Below are 13,055 nucleotides of genomic sequence, written 5' to 3'. Positions count from 1 at the left end.
GGGGGAGGAGAGCGAGGTGGAGAATGGGGGGAGAGCAGGGGGGCAGAGCCAGCATACAGAGTCTAGTGGTCAAGGACTACTTTGAATCAGGGAGTGTGCAAGAAAATTAGAAAGAGACTTCATGAATTTGAACTGTCCATTAAATATTTATTCATAAACATCATAGTGGTAATTATATTAAGCTAAAACAAAGACGCAAGGGAAATTAATTTAGGTAAGGAAAAGGAATAATGTAAAGTAAATGAACAAAAAAAAGGCATTGCTGTATGATTAGTCAAGATGACATGGTTTTGGAATTTTTTTTTTAAAGGTTCAAAGGGAAAAGATGAGGGAGAACAAGTTTGGATAAACAAAGCCCCCAACATGAGCTCGTTAACAGATGGGTGAAAATGCACAGAGGTTTTCATACAGGCTTGAACGTGGAGAAAGGCCAAATGGATGTGACAAAATCACACTGAAGAAGTGGTGTATTTAATATTCCAGTTATATGTAAGTATTCCTGTAAAATATGTTGTTGATTAAGCATTCTTGCTTATTGAAAATAATTCAGTATGGGTTATATGTATAAATACATGAATTACATCTGTCATCACACTACCACGATATATGCAGCACACTTCACTTAAAATAAACTCGAAGTTAGACCTGCATTTCATACTCCCATGTTTTCCTTTAAATTAGTTCAATGCTTTGAAGTTACAAAACATAACACTGGTGATGAGGTAGTTTTCAAAGCAACCTAAGATGACTACGACCTGTTGAAGTATATTGAGATATTCAAAACAAAATAAAACGCAGCAAGGAATGGTTGAGTTACAAAAAGCACATGTTCTTCAGAAGGGAAGGCACGATCGAGTTTTTTTTTAAAAAATGGTAGTAAATGGAAGAATTCATTAGGTTCATAAGCTGTGAGTACTGGGTATTAATCATTAAAAAAAAACCAAGAATGGCTAACTACTGTAGAAAAATTGACATGTTTGATTACACAAAGGATAACTGGAATATGTATACTGAGCTAATTTAGCAATATTTTGAAGTTAATCAGAAACAAGTACCAATTTTGCTGAGTAGATTGGGTGGGTTTAATGGCTAACAGTTTGCCTTGAAGTTTGACTGCACCAACCAGACCGCAGGTATGAGCTTTACTGATGTTGTAAAAATGATGCAGGAAGATTTAGAACCAAATCCATTACTGATTGCAGACCACTAAGTTTCATAAGTAGATTCAAAAGGAAGAGAAGTCCATTTCACAAACAAGAGAAAATCTGCAGATGCTGGAAATCCAAGCCACACACACAAAATGCTGCATGAACTCAGACCAGGCAGCATCTATGGAAAAGAGTACAGTCGTCATTTTGGGCTGAAAACCTTTGGCAGCAGTGGAGAAAAAAAGCCCACTTCAGCACACACGGCTGAATTAAAGAGAATGCCTGAGCATTGTCATTTTGGTAATGGGCTTCATGAACGCTAAGAGATCATTTAGTTTGTGGAATCTTAAAAGAAAGCATTCAAAAAAGGCTCGTAACTGAAGCACAACTTATATTCAAAAGAGCAGTTGAAATTGCTGCTTCAATGGAAACCGCAGAAAGAGATACAACTGAGTTGCAGTCAGGAATGAAAGTGAGCATGAATAAAATTACAGCAACTAAACAGAAACCAGCCTGTCCAAATAAATTGTGTTATCATTGTGGCAGGGGCTCACATACACCAAACAAATGCAGATTTAAAGGTGTGGCTTGCAGAAAATACAACAAAGTAGGACATACTAAGAGCCTGTGGGACAGACAAAAATAAGTGGACTGCACAGAAAAAAGAAGATAAAGAGTCAGGCTGCAGTCTCAAAAACAGCACTAATCTGCATGCTGTTGATGAAAAGTCCGATAATAATGATTTATAGCGTGGAAGTTAACCGTAGACCAGCAATGTGCCTGACACCAGAAGTGAACAGCAAATTAATTAGAATGGAATTGGACAATGGCTCAGCTGTTCCAGTCATTCCACTAAACAAGTTTGAACAGGATTTCAAAGATTCCAAACTGAAGCCTACAGATATCCAACTAGGAATTTATACTGGAGAAAATATAACTCCTGTGGGAATGGCATCTGTAACTATGAATTACAACAACCAAAGGGCCACATTGAGCGTGTATGTGGTAAAAACAGGAGGACCCGCTTATTGGGGACTTGAGTGGCTGAGGCAACGACAACTTGATTGGACATCCATCCACCATTTGCATGCCACATCTGATACAAAGAAGTCAACTGAAATGGAATTAAGGAGGATACTGGATGATACCACGACAGTCTCCATGCCGAACACTATGAACCATGGCCCAACAGAAGAGGAACAGGTATTAGTGCCAAACTCTGTGCCTCTGGTTGGAAGGCATATTGGGCCAAGCAAGGACCATGCTGCTCAGAGGAAGCGTGGAAGTAACAAAAACAGTGGTCTGACTACAACAGTTTTTGTAAGCAGCCTGTCTGAGAAGGCTTCTGATATGTTCATCAGGCAATTACTTGCAAAATGTGGCTTAGTTTTAAGCTGGGAGTTCAAGGAGCTGCAGGAAAGCTGCAAGCATTTGGTTTTTTGTGAGTACAAAGAACCAGAATGCACATTGAGGTTATTGCATGAACTTCAAGTGGGTAACAAGAAGTTGTTTGTAGAAGAAAGGTGTCAATGGAGATGTGAAAACAGATGATGTTGTGGATGAGGAAACGATGAGAGGCATGGACCGTGTGGAGTCACAGGCTTTTTCCCAGGGCTGAAATGGTTGCCACAAGAGGACACAGGTTTAAGGTGCTGGGGAATAGGTACAGAGGAGATGTCAGGGGTAAGTTTTTTACTCAGAGAGTGGTGAGTGCGTGGAATGGGCTGCCGGCAACGCTGGTGGAGGTGGATATGATAGGGTCTTTTAAGAGGCTTTTTGATAGGTACATGGAGCTTAGCTGTAGGCCTCCGTTAGTCTCGACAGCCATGGATTTGCACCTTGGAAAGTTTCCAGGGCACAAGCCTGGGCAAGGTTTTTTTATGGAAGACCGGCAGTTGCCCAAGCTGCAAGTCTCTCCTCTCCACGCCACCGATGTTGTCCAAGGGAAGGGCATTAGGGAGCTTAGTAAAATAGAGGGCTATAGGTAAGTCTAGTAATTTCTAAGGTAGGGACACGTTCAGCACAACTTTGTGAGCCGAAGGGCCTGTTATGTGCTGTAGGTTTTCTATGTTTCTGTGTTTCAATGAAGAGGAGAAACAAGATCCTAAAGGGAGCAACTAAACAATTAATAAGAGAGTACTCCAGAGAACTAAATGTACCTTCACAAGATCAAGATGCTCAAACTAGAAGAAAAAGGAAGAAGAAGAAAGTTGTCTTCCGCTATCAGAACCACTTCCTGCAGTCTCAGAGTCAACTCTTACAACAACTGCAGAGAAGGCCCCAGAATCTAAGATTGTTTCCACAGCCATGAGTCTCGCCTGCCAAGCAGATTAACTTCCCTTATCAGGAAAGATGTTATTCCTCAAAGGTAAGAAATCCTCCACAGCGATTAAATCTTTCCACCTCAATGGGACAATTTAAAATTTTCTATGCTGTCAATGTCTGTATATAGTAGTTGTAATATTTATTGTGTATATAATGGAGATGCATTCTACATTGAGTTGGAGTTTATAGCCCAGCAGAGAAGAGTGCTGTGTATTTAATATTTAGTTACATTTAAATAATCTTATAAAATATGTTGCTGATTAAGTATTCCTCTTCATTTAAAACAACTCATTATGGGTTATATGTATAAATAAGTGAATTGCATACATAACATCACCACGCTACCAGGTGATACGTGTGCAACTCGCTTAAAGTAAACTCGAAGTCAGACCCATATTTCAGACACCCCTGTCCTCTTTTGAATTAGTTTAATGTTCTGAAGTTACAAAACATAACAGAATAGTTACAATATATGGGAAGGGAAATAGTGGTGATGGCAGGTAATGCTGGGAAAATGAAAACTGATTTTGGCAATGAGTCAGATACAGGATTGTATCTCAGTTCTGCACCAATGATGATCCAATTTTGCAATGATTGGGACTGCAAGAACAAGGGCCATGGAAGTAAACGGCAAAACAACAGAGTTGATGGTTTAGGATAGAGCGAGAGCTTAGTCTTGTCAGTGCACAGCTGGAAGTATTTAAGATCAATTACTTGATATCACACATGCACTTTTGTCTTCAAGGAAGTGGATCTAGACGTGAGTGTTGCAGTAGAGCTTATGGTTAAATTTGCTTTAACAGAAACTTGTTGCATGTGTGAAAGCAACATACCGTAATTTATGTAAGCACGAACTGTGAAGGCATATTATTAATACAACAACTAGATGTTCAGGGGATGCCAATTTACCCATCCATTCATTCCACTCTGCTGTTTGTATCATACAAACAAAAATGCATTCTTTACCCTAATTACTTTGAGGATTTGCACACAGATTGTCCATTAAACTGACCACAGGAAGATGGTACTCATAACTGACGTCAATAAAATTTCTTGAAAAGTTAAGAAATAGAATTATTCAGATAGCATGTAGTAAATTGAGAGATGGTATTTAAAACAAAAAGTACTTAATATCTTACAATGAGAATAAAGCAGGTGGGAATCAAAAGGCATAAAACTTGACTCTTTGGCCCTTAGCATCCATGCCAACCTGGCTGCTCACCTAAGCTTGTCCCATTTGCCTGCATGTGGTGTGCATCCCTCTAAACCTTTCCTATCATATACTCATCCAATTAAAATAACAGCAATTCCCTTTAATTAAAGCAGGATAGTTTTTCCAAAGATTAACTTGCAATACCCAGAAAATAAAAGCAGACCATAAATCAACCTGTTATTTATTGCGGTGTCACCAGAAGATTCAATTGACATTGGAACTAGCAAGTTATTTCTTCTCTGGTTGACTGCTTTCATGTCACTGTATCCACTCTAAGGCTCTTTGTCATTTATTAAGTTTCCAACTGACCTGTTGGCCTCACTGTATCATTATAAGCTTGCACTTTCAGCAAGTTATGCCACAGGTTATTCTCCTACATTTCAGGCAGTCTCTCTCTCGAGAGAGAGGATCATTTGTTTCCATGCTGTAAGTGAAATTGGTGAAGCAATAATGGTGGGGGAGGGGGGAAGCAAAGAAATAGCGAACAAACTTAATAGCAAATGAACTGTTTCATTCTTCACTGTGGAAGACACTCACAGAATGCCAGAAATGTGAGTGAGAGGGGGCAGATTTGAGTGCAATTGCTATTAATAAAAGAAGGCCCATGGGAAGCGGAAATGTCACTCAGACCAGATGGACTTCACCCCAGGGTTCTGAAAGAGGTAGCTGAAGAGATAGTGGAGGCACTAGTAATGATCTTTCAAACATCACTAGATTCTGGAATTGTTCCCTAGGAGTGGAAAATTGCTCAAGAAGGGGGCAAGCAGAAGAAAGAAGATTATAGGACAGTTAACCTGACTTCAGTGGTTGGAAAGATAATTTGAGGCTGTTACTAAGGATGAGGTTTCAGGCTAGTTGGTAGCACATGATAAAAATAGGCCAAAGTCAGCATGGTTTTCTAAAGGGGAAATCTTGCTTGAGAAGTCTGTCAGAATTTTTTGAGGAATTAGCAGGCAGGTTAGACAAAGGAGAGTCAGCGGATGGTGTTTACTTGTGTGGTAACTTCTACTTTACAAAAGGACCACTCGACAATTTTATAGCCAAAAGAACATCTTTATCTGGGACGGCAAATGATATTTACAATACAGAGGCGTCCAGGTACCTCATGCGGCCTGGGTGGTGGAACTATATACAATGCATACCGGAACCAGTCTCGTTACCAACAGCTTCCCGATTAGTATTAACTTATTGTTAATAATACTCACATTACAACAATTTGGATTTTCAGAGCGCCTGGATAGAAGATTGGCTGACTGGCAGGAGGCAAAGAGTGGGAATAAAGGGGGCTTTTATTGGTTGGCTGCCTGCGACTAGTGGTGTGCCGCAGTGGTCGGTGAGAGATCCTCTTCTTTTCACATTTGCAGATGATACAAAAGTAAGTGGAAGGACAGGTAGTGTTGCTTAAGCAGGGTGTCTGCAGAAGGTCTTCGGCAGATTGGGGAAATGCGCAAAGAGGTGGCAGATGGAATATGGTGTAGGGAAGTGTATACTCTTGAACTTTGGCAGAAGGAATAGAGGTGTGGATTATTTTCTAAATGAGGCGAAAATTCAAAAATCAGAGGTGCAAAGCAATTGGGAGTCTTCATGTAGGATTCTCTAGAGGTTAACTTGCAGGTTGAGGAGGTGGCAAGGAAGGCAAATGCAATGTTAGCATTCAAGAGGACAAGAGTACAAAAGCAAGGATGTAATGCTCAGGCTTTACAAGACATTGGAGTATTGAGAGCAGTTTTGGGCGCCATATCAAAGAAAGGATGTGCTGGCATTGGGAAAGGTCCAGAGGAAGCTCACGAGAATCATCCCAGGAAGGAAAGTGTTAACATAGGAGGAGCATTTGATGGCTCTGGGCCTGTACTCTCTGGAGTTTAGAAGAATGAGGGGGGATGGCACTGAAACCTATTGAAGGGTGAAAGGCCTAGACAGAATGTGTGAAGAGTGGACGCTTCCTACAGTGGGAGAGTGTAGGACCAGAGGGCACAGCCTCTGAACTGAGAGATGCCCATTAGAACAGAGATGAGGAGGAATTTCTTTAGCCAGAGGTTGATGAATCAGTGGAATTCATTGCCACAGACAGCTGTGCAGGCTAAGTCATTGATTATAGTCAAGGTGGAGGTTGATAGTTTCTTGACTAGTAAGGGTGTCAAACTTCACGGGGACAAGACAAGAGAATGGGGGTGAGTGGAATAATAAATCAGCCAAGAGGGAACAGCAAAGCAGACTCGATGGGCTGAAAGGTCTCATTCTGCTCCTGAAGTATGTCTTAAGGTCACATCTGTTTTCTGAAGTGGCTGATGTTACTCATGTAGAAACTGCATATTTGTCTAGCTGGAGCAGATGGTGATCAAGTGGAGTATATACTTCTTTTCATTGACTTCAGTGTCCCAGCTGGGGTCAGTATCAATGATATGAAAGTCAATGCTAGGGATCAGGCCCCGAGGAAAACACAAGGTAAATGGTAGGACACTGAGGAGTGCAGTAGAACAGAGGGATCTGGGAGTACAGATACATAATTCCCTAAAAGTGGCGTCACAAGTAGATAGGGTCGTAAAGAGAGCTTTTGGTACATTGGCCTTTATAAATCAAAGTATTGAGTATAAGAGTTGGAATGTAATGGTGAGGTTGTATAAGACATTGGTGAGACCGAATTTGGAGTACTGTGTGCAGTTTTGGTCACCTAATTACAGGAAGGATATTAATAAGGTTGAAAGAGTGCGGTAAAGGTTTACAAGAATGTTGCCGGGACTTGAGAAACTGAGTTACAGAGAAAGGTTGAATAGGTTAGGACTTTATTCCCTGGAGCATAGGAGAATGAGAGGTGATTTGATAGAGGTGCATAAAATTATGATGGATATAGATAGAGTGAATGCAAGCAAGCTTTTTCCACTGAGGCCAGGAGAGAAAAAAAAGAGGTCATGGGTTAAGGGTGAAGGGGGAAAAGTTTAAAGTGAACATGGGGGGGGGGCTTCTTCACTCAGAGAGTGGTGGGAGTGTGGAATGAGCTGCCAGATGAAGTGGTGAATGCAGGCTCACTTTTGACATTTAAGAAAAAATTGGACAGGTATATGGATGAGAGGGGTTTGGAGGGATATGGCCCAGGTACAGGTCAGTGGGACTAGGCAGAAAAATGGTTCGGCACAGCCAGGAAGGGCCAAAAGGCCTGTTTCTGTGCTGTAATGTTCTATGGTTCTATGATTAGGAGACAGCATCAGGTACATTCCACTTGCTCTCTCATATATATCAGTAAAACCATGAATGCATTGCACAAACTGCACTGTTAGGCCAAATGGCTGGACTAATACTTTGGGAGGTGTGTCCAAATCCCACAACAGCACAGAGGAAATTTTAAAATAGTGAACAAAATAAAACTAGAATAAGCATTAGGTATCAATACTGGCAATATTGAAGCTACAAGATTACCTAAGCCCTCAAGCCCTTTACAGAAAGAAATTTTTCACTCTTCTGGACTCAGTCACTCAAATCAGAGGCCCATGGTTGACTATTAACTACAACCTGAAATAGTTCACAGGTTGGGAAGGTGGCTCAGTTCCACTTTCACAAACGCAGTTAGGAATGAACATACAATACTAATGAAAGAAATAAGCTCATCATTCGACTCCCACTCAGCTATCAGCAATCTGAGTCATTTGACATTATCCATCAAAGCTAGCTGTGATTTATTTCACTGTAAGTCTGTAGCTTTTCACCAGCTCGGTTGTAGTCACCAGGGGGGACTGCAAAAAAAAAAAAGCACTTGGGAAGCCAGCAAATTGCTATATTTTAAAGGAAAAGATCATAAGACTATAAAGCATAAAAGCAGAATTAGGCCATTTGGTCCATTGAATCTAGTCTGCCATTCCATCATGGCTAATTTATTATCCCTCAATCCCATTCTCCCCGTAACCTTTCATGCCCTTAACAATCAAAAACCTATCAAACTCAGCTTTAAATATACCCAATGATTTGACCTCTGCAGCAGTCTGTGGCAATGAATTCCACAGATTCACCCATCCTCTGGCTAAAGAAATTCTTCCTCATCCCTTTTCTAAAGGGACATCCTTGTGTTCTGAGGTTGTGCCCTCTGTTCCTAGACTCTCCTACTGTTGGAAACATCCACTCTATCTAAGCCTTTCAATATTTGATAGGTCACTTCAGTGAACACCTGAAGTAGAGAACTTTCTCATATCATCCAGCCCAAAGTACTCCAAGATAAACAGGTTTTCTGATTCAGTGGGTACATCTTGACCAGAACTGAATTTCTGTTCTTTTTCTATTTTAAACTGGTTTTGTAACAGGAAATGACGAGAGCTTGTACTCCAGGAGCTTTCAGGTGCATTTAGAACAAGAACGATAGGACCATTCCTATAAACTTCAATTTCGGGTATAGCATCAGTTACTGGAAAACACTGCAATACATATTCCATTGACCGACCCAGCCCAGGTCACTGACACTTCCCAGCTGGGGTTTACTGACCGATCCCAAGTTTTACTGATCCTGCCCCCACCCCTGGGCTTTCCTGATCTATCAATGGAAGGCTGGAACAATAACAAGGTGACCGACAGGGAAGAAGTCATCTCTCTGACATAGTGGTGTCAAGAAAACAACCTCTCCCTCAATATCGCAAAAACAATGGAGCTGGTTGTGGATTACAGGAGGAATGGAGACAGGCTAACCCTATTGACATCAATGGATCTAGGGTTGAGAGGGTAAACAGCTTCAAGTTCCTCAGCATCCACATCACCGAGGACCTCGTGGTCTGTACACACCAACTCTGTGGTGAAAAAGGCACATCAGCACCTCTTTCACCTCAGACAGTTGAGGAAGTTTGGCATGGGTCCCCAGATCCTAAGAACTTTCTACAGGGGCACAATTGAGAGCATCCTGACTGGCTGCATCACTGCCTGGTATGGGAACTGTACCTCCCTTAATCACAGGACTCTACAGAGAGTGGTGCGGACAGCCTAGTGCATCTGTAGTTGTAAACTTCCCATGATTCAGGACATTTACAATGACAGGTGTGTAAAATGGGCCCAAAGGATCATTGAGGACCCGAGTCACCCCAACCACAATCGATTCCAGCTGCTACCATCCGGGAAACAGTACTGCAGAATAACAGTCAGGACCAACAGGCTCCAGGACATCTTCTTCCACCAGGCCAACAGACTGAAAAACTCACACTGTTTTGAGTGTATTTGTATGTTACATTGACTGTTCTATTTATTATGAATTGTATAAATTACTATGATTGCACATTCAACGGAGACATAAGGTAAAGATTTTTACTCCTCATATAGGTGAAGGATGTAAGAAATAAAGTCAATTCAGTTCAATCTTTCCCCAGCTCGGGGTTTACTGACCTTGCCCCATACACACAGTCTACTCCACAAAATAAGTTTTTCACCATCTAGGCGTAGTTGTGGAGGGAATGAAACCCAGTGTGCACTCATTCCTGGAGAAGCCTATGAATGTTCCCTGTGTACAGCTGTGACTACAATATTCTGAGGGATTATGCACAAAGTCTTCCAACATGACACACTATCCTTGGAGATTATAACAATTTAATGAAAATATAGGAAGCAACAAACCCCTGTACGATACTCATTTACTGAGCTAACATTATATAACTAGAGTACACAGTGGAAGATCTCTCCTGATAGCACTTGGTTAAAATTAGTAAATAAGAATACTCAAGTGACCTAATATTCTAGATTTTCTTTCCACCACTGCACCTTAATTAGTTTAATGTATTGGTCTTTCATACGGGATATCAAGTGGATGGAGCAGAAGTAAAAAAAAATCAGTACAAAATGGCAAAGCAGTTACAAGGAGTTAAATGCCCAACTTACATTTTATACACTTGTTCTCATTGTCATTATTACAATATAAATTCATTGTTCTGTTACCAAGTTCAACATAAATTTATTTTCAAAGTACATCTATGTCACCATATACAACCCTGAGATTCATTTTCTACAAGCTTACTCAATAAATCCAGAACAGAATAACCATAATAGAATCAATGAAAGACCGCACCAACTTGGACATTCAACCAGTGTGCAAAACACAAACAACTGTGCAAATACAAAAAGACAGAAATAATAATAAATGCATCAGCAATAAATATTGAGAACATGAGATTAAGAGTCCTTGAAAGTAAGTCTATAGGTGGTGGGAACATTTCAACAATGGCGCAAGTGAAGCTGAGTGACATTATCCCCTTTGGTTCAAGAGCCTGATGGCTGAGGAGTAATAACTGTTCCTGAACCTGGAGGTATGAGGCTGGAGGCTCCTGGACCTTCTTCCTCACAGCAGCAACAAGAACAGTGTAACTTTGATGGTGGGATCCCTGATGATGGATGCTGTTTTCCTGCGACAATGCTTCGTGTAAATGTGCTCAGTGGTGGGGAGGACTTTACCAGAGCTGGACTGGGTCATAACCACTAATTTCTTTAAAAGGGATAGCTCCAGGAGAGTGGAAAATTGCAAATATCGCTCCATTCTCTAATGAGGGAGGGATGCAGAAGAAAGGAATTATCGGCCATTAGCCTGGTCAATGGTTGTACTCAATTATTAAGCATTTGGTTTCGGGGTACTTGAAGGCACATAATGGAACTACAGAGCAAGCTCGGCACGTTGAATGGCCTAATTCTATTCCTGTGTCTTATGGTCCAAAATTCAGCAACCGCATGCTAAAGTCAGCGTAATGAGAAAGGTTAAAAATCACAAAATTTATATATAATTAGTACAGTTGTTTACAACAGACCTCAGAACACATTAGATTTTGATTCCAATAAGCAATTTTTTTTAATACACACCATTCAATATTTTTTATTTATTCATCAGTGAAGTCTGGAATGACAATAGGAAGGGCACATCAGAACTGATGGCCAGAATTTCTTTTTATTGTTTATTCACGGGATATGAGTGTCACTAGCAGGCAAGCGTGTATTATTCATGAACTGAATGGCTGACGAGGCATTTTCAGAGAACAATTACAGAGTCAACAATATGATGTGTCTGGAGTCCCACCTAGGCCAGATGACTGATTTCTTTCTATGAGGTATATTAATCAATCATACGAGTTTATTTTAAAAAAGGGCTGTCTGGTAGTTTCATGGTCACGGTCGCTATATTGTGGCTTTTTATCTAATAAGTGCTTATTTATTTGTATTTAAGTTTCCCAGAAGCTATGATGGGATTTGAGCGTGACCTTGGATCAACTGTTCGGGTTCTGGTAGTCGGCTGCACTCGAACACTGTACTACGATACCCACTACAACATTTTGAGTAGAGTAACAAGAATTACCATTAGGCACGGACCAGAAACACACACATCAAGTACAATGTGGAACTGTTCTATTACAAGCCCGCAGGCTTCAACAGAGAGAGTGGCTACACTGATGCCATTATATTTTTATGATGCCATAAGACCATAAGGAGCAGAATCAGGCCATCTGGCCCATCGAGTCTGCTCCACCATTTCACCATGGCTAATTCAACTTTCCTCTCAGCCCCAATCTCCCACCTTCTCCCCGTATGCCTCATGCTCAAATGATGCCACTCTGTTCTGAGGCTTTGTCCTCTGGTCTTAGACTCTCCCACCATTGGACACATTCTCTCTACATCCACTCTGTCAAGGCCTTTCCCCATTCAATAGGTTTCAATGAGGTCACCCCTCATTCTTCCAAATTTCAGTAAATACAGACCCAGATCATATGACAAGCAGTTCAAACCTGGAATCGTGAACCTCCATAGTACCTTTGCACTCCAGAGGAAATCGCTGACGTGGCGATGGGGGACAAGTCAAAGGGCAGAAGACATAGTGAGGTTCAGTGGAAGCAACATTGATGTTCTGATGCTGTTAGTGGTTGCAAGCATTAAGTGATTGGAGCAAATAGAGAAAGTAAAGGAGGGGAGAGTTTCTGACAAATAGCTACAAGTAGGGACCCAATGCATGAATCCTGTGTAAATCAATCATACTGTATGCCTTCCATTTGGGGTGGTAAATGATAAACAAATTAGGGTTCTTTAAGAGTCAGAAAAAAGGTCAAAGATGCAAATAACAAAAGAAAGTTTTTGTATTTACACATTTTACATAGCCTTTGTATCTTATCAAGCATTTTCTTATTACTTGCAATACTCAGCTCCACAAATGACAAGGATCCCAGTCTGCAGTCTACAAATAAATAATTTCATAATAAGTTTATTTCGATATTTCAAAACAAACTCAAATAAAAGTAAGCTAAAACATATATTTAACTTATTGTTGAAACAGTAGGAGATAAAATTTCACTCAACATAATCAGTAATGTCGAAATTCGCAAACGCACAATTACTTTGATGTTTGACAATGTCAAGTTTGCCAAATTAGCCCT

At 40.7% G+C, this 13,055-nt stretch overlaps 1 protein-coding gene across 5 annotated transcripts in view; it reads right to left on the bottom strand.

The window, feature by feature from the left end:
- Positions 1-13,055, bottom strand: part of arap2 (ArfGAP with RhoGAP domain, ankyrin repeat and PH domain 2) — a 420,641-nt gene that overhangs the window by 327,022 nt on the left and 80,564 nt on the right. The gene's annotated exons all lie outside the window — the stretch shown is intronic.

The sequence above is a fragment of the Hemitrygon akajei genome, chromosome 13 (genome assembly GCF_048418815.1).
Source record: "Hemitrygon akajei chromosome 13, sHemAka1.3, whole genome shotgun sequence".
NCBI lineage: Eukaryota > Metazoa > Chordata > Chondrichthyes > Myliobatiformes > Dasyatidae > Hemitrygon > Hemitrygon akajei.
This window is presented reverse-complemented; position numbering and strand designations above follow the sequence as displayed.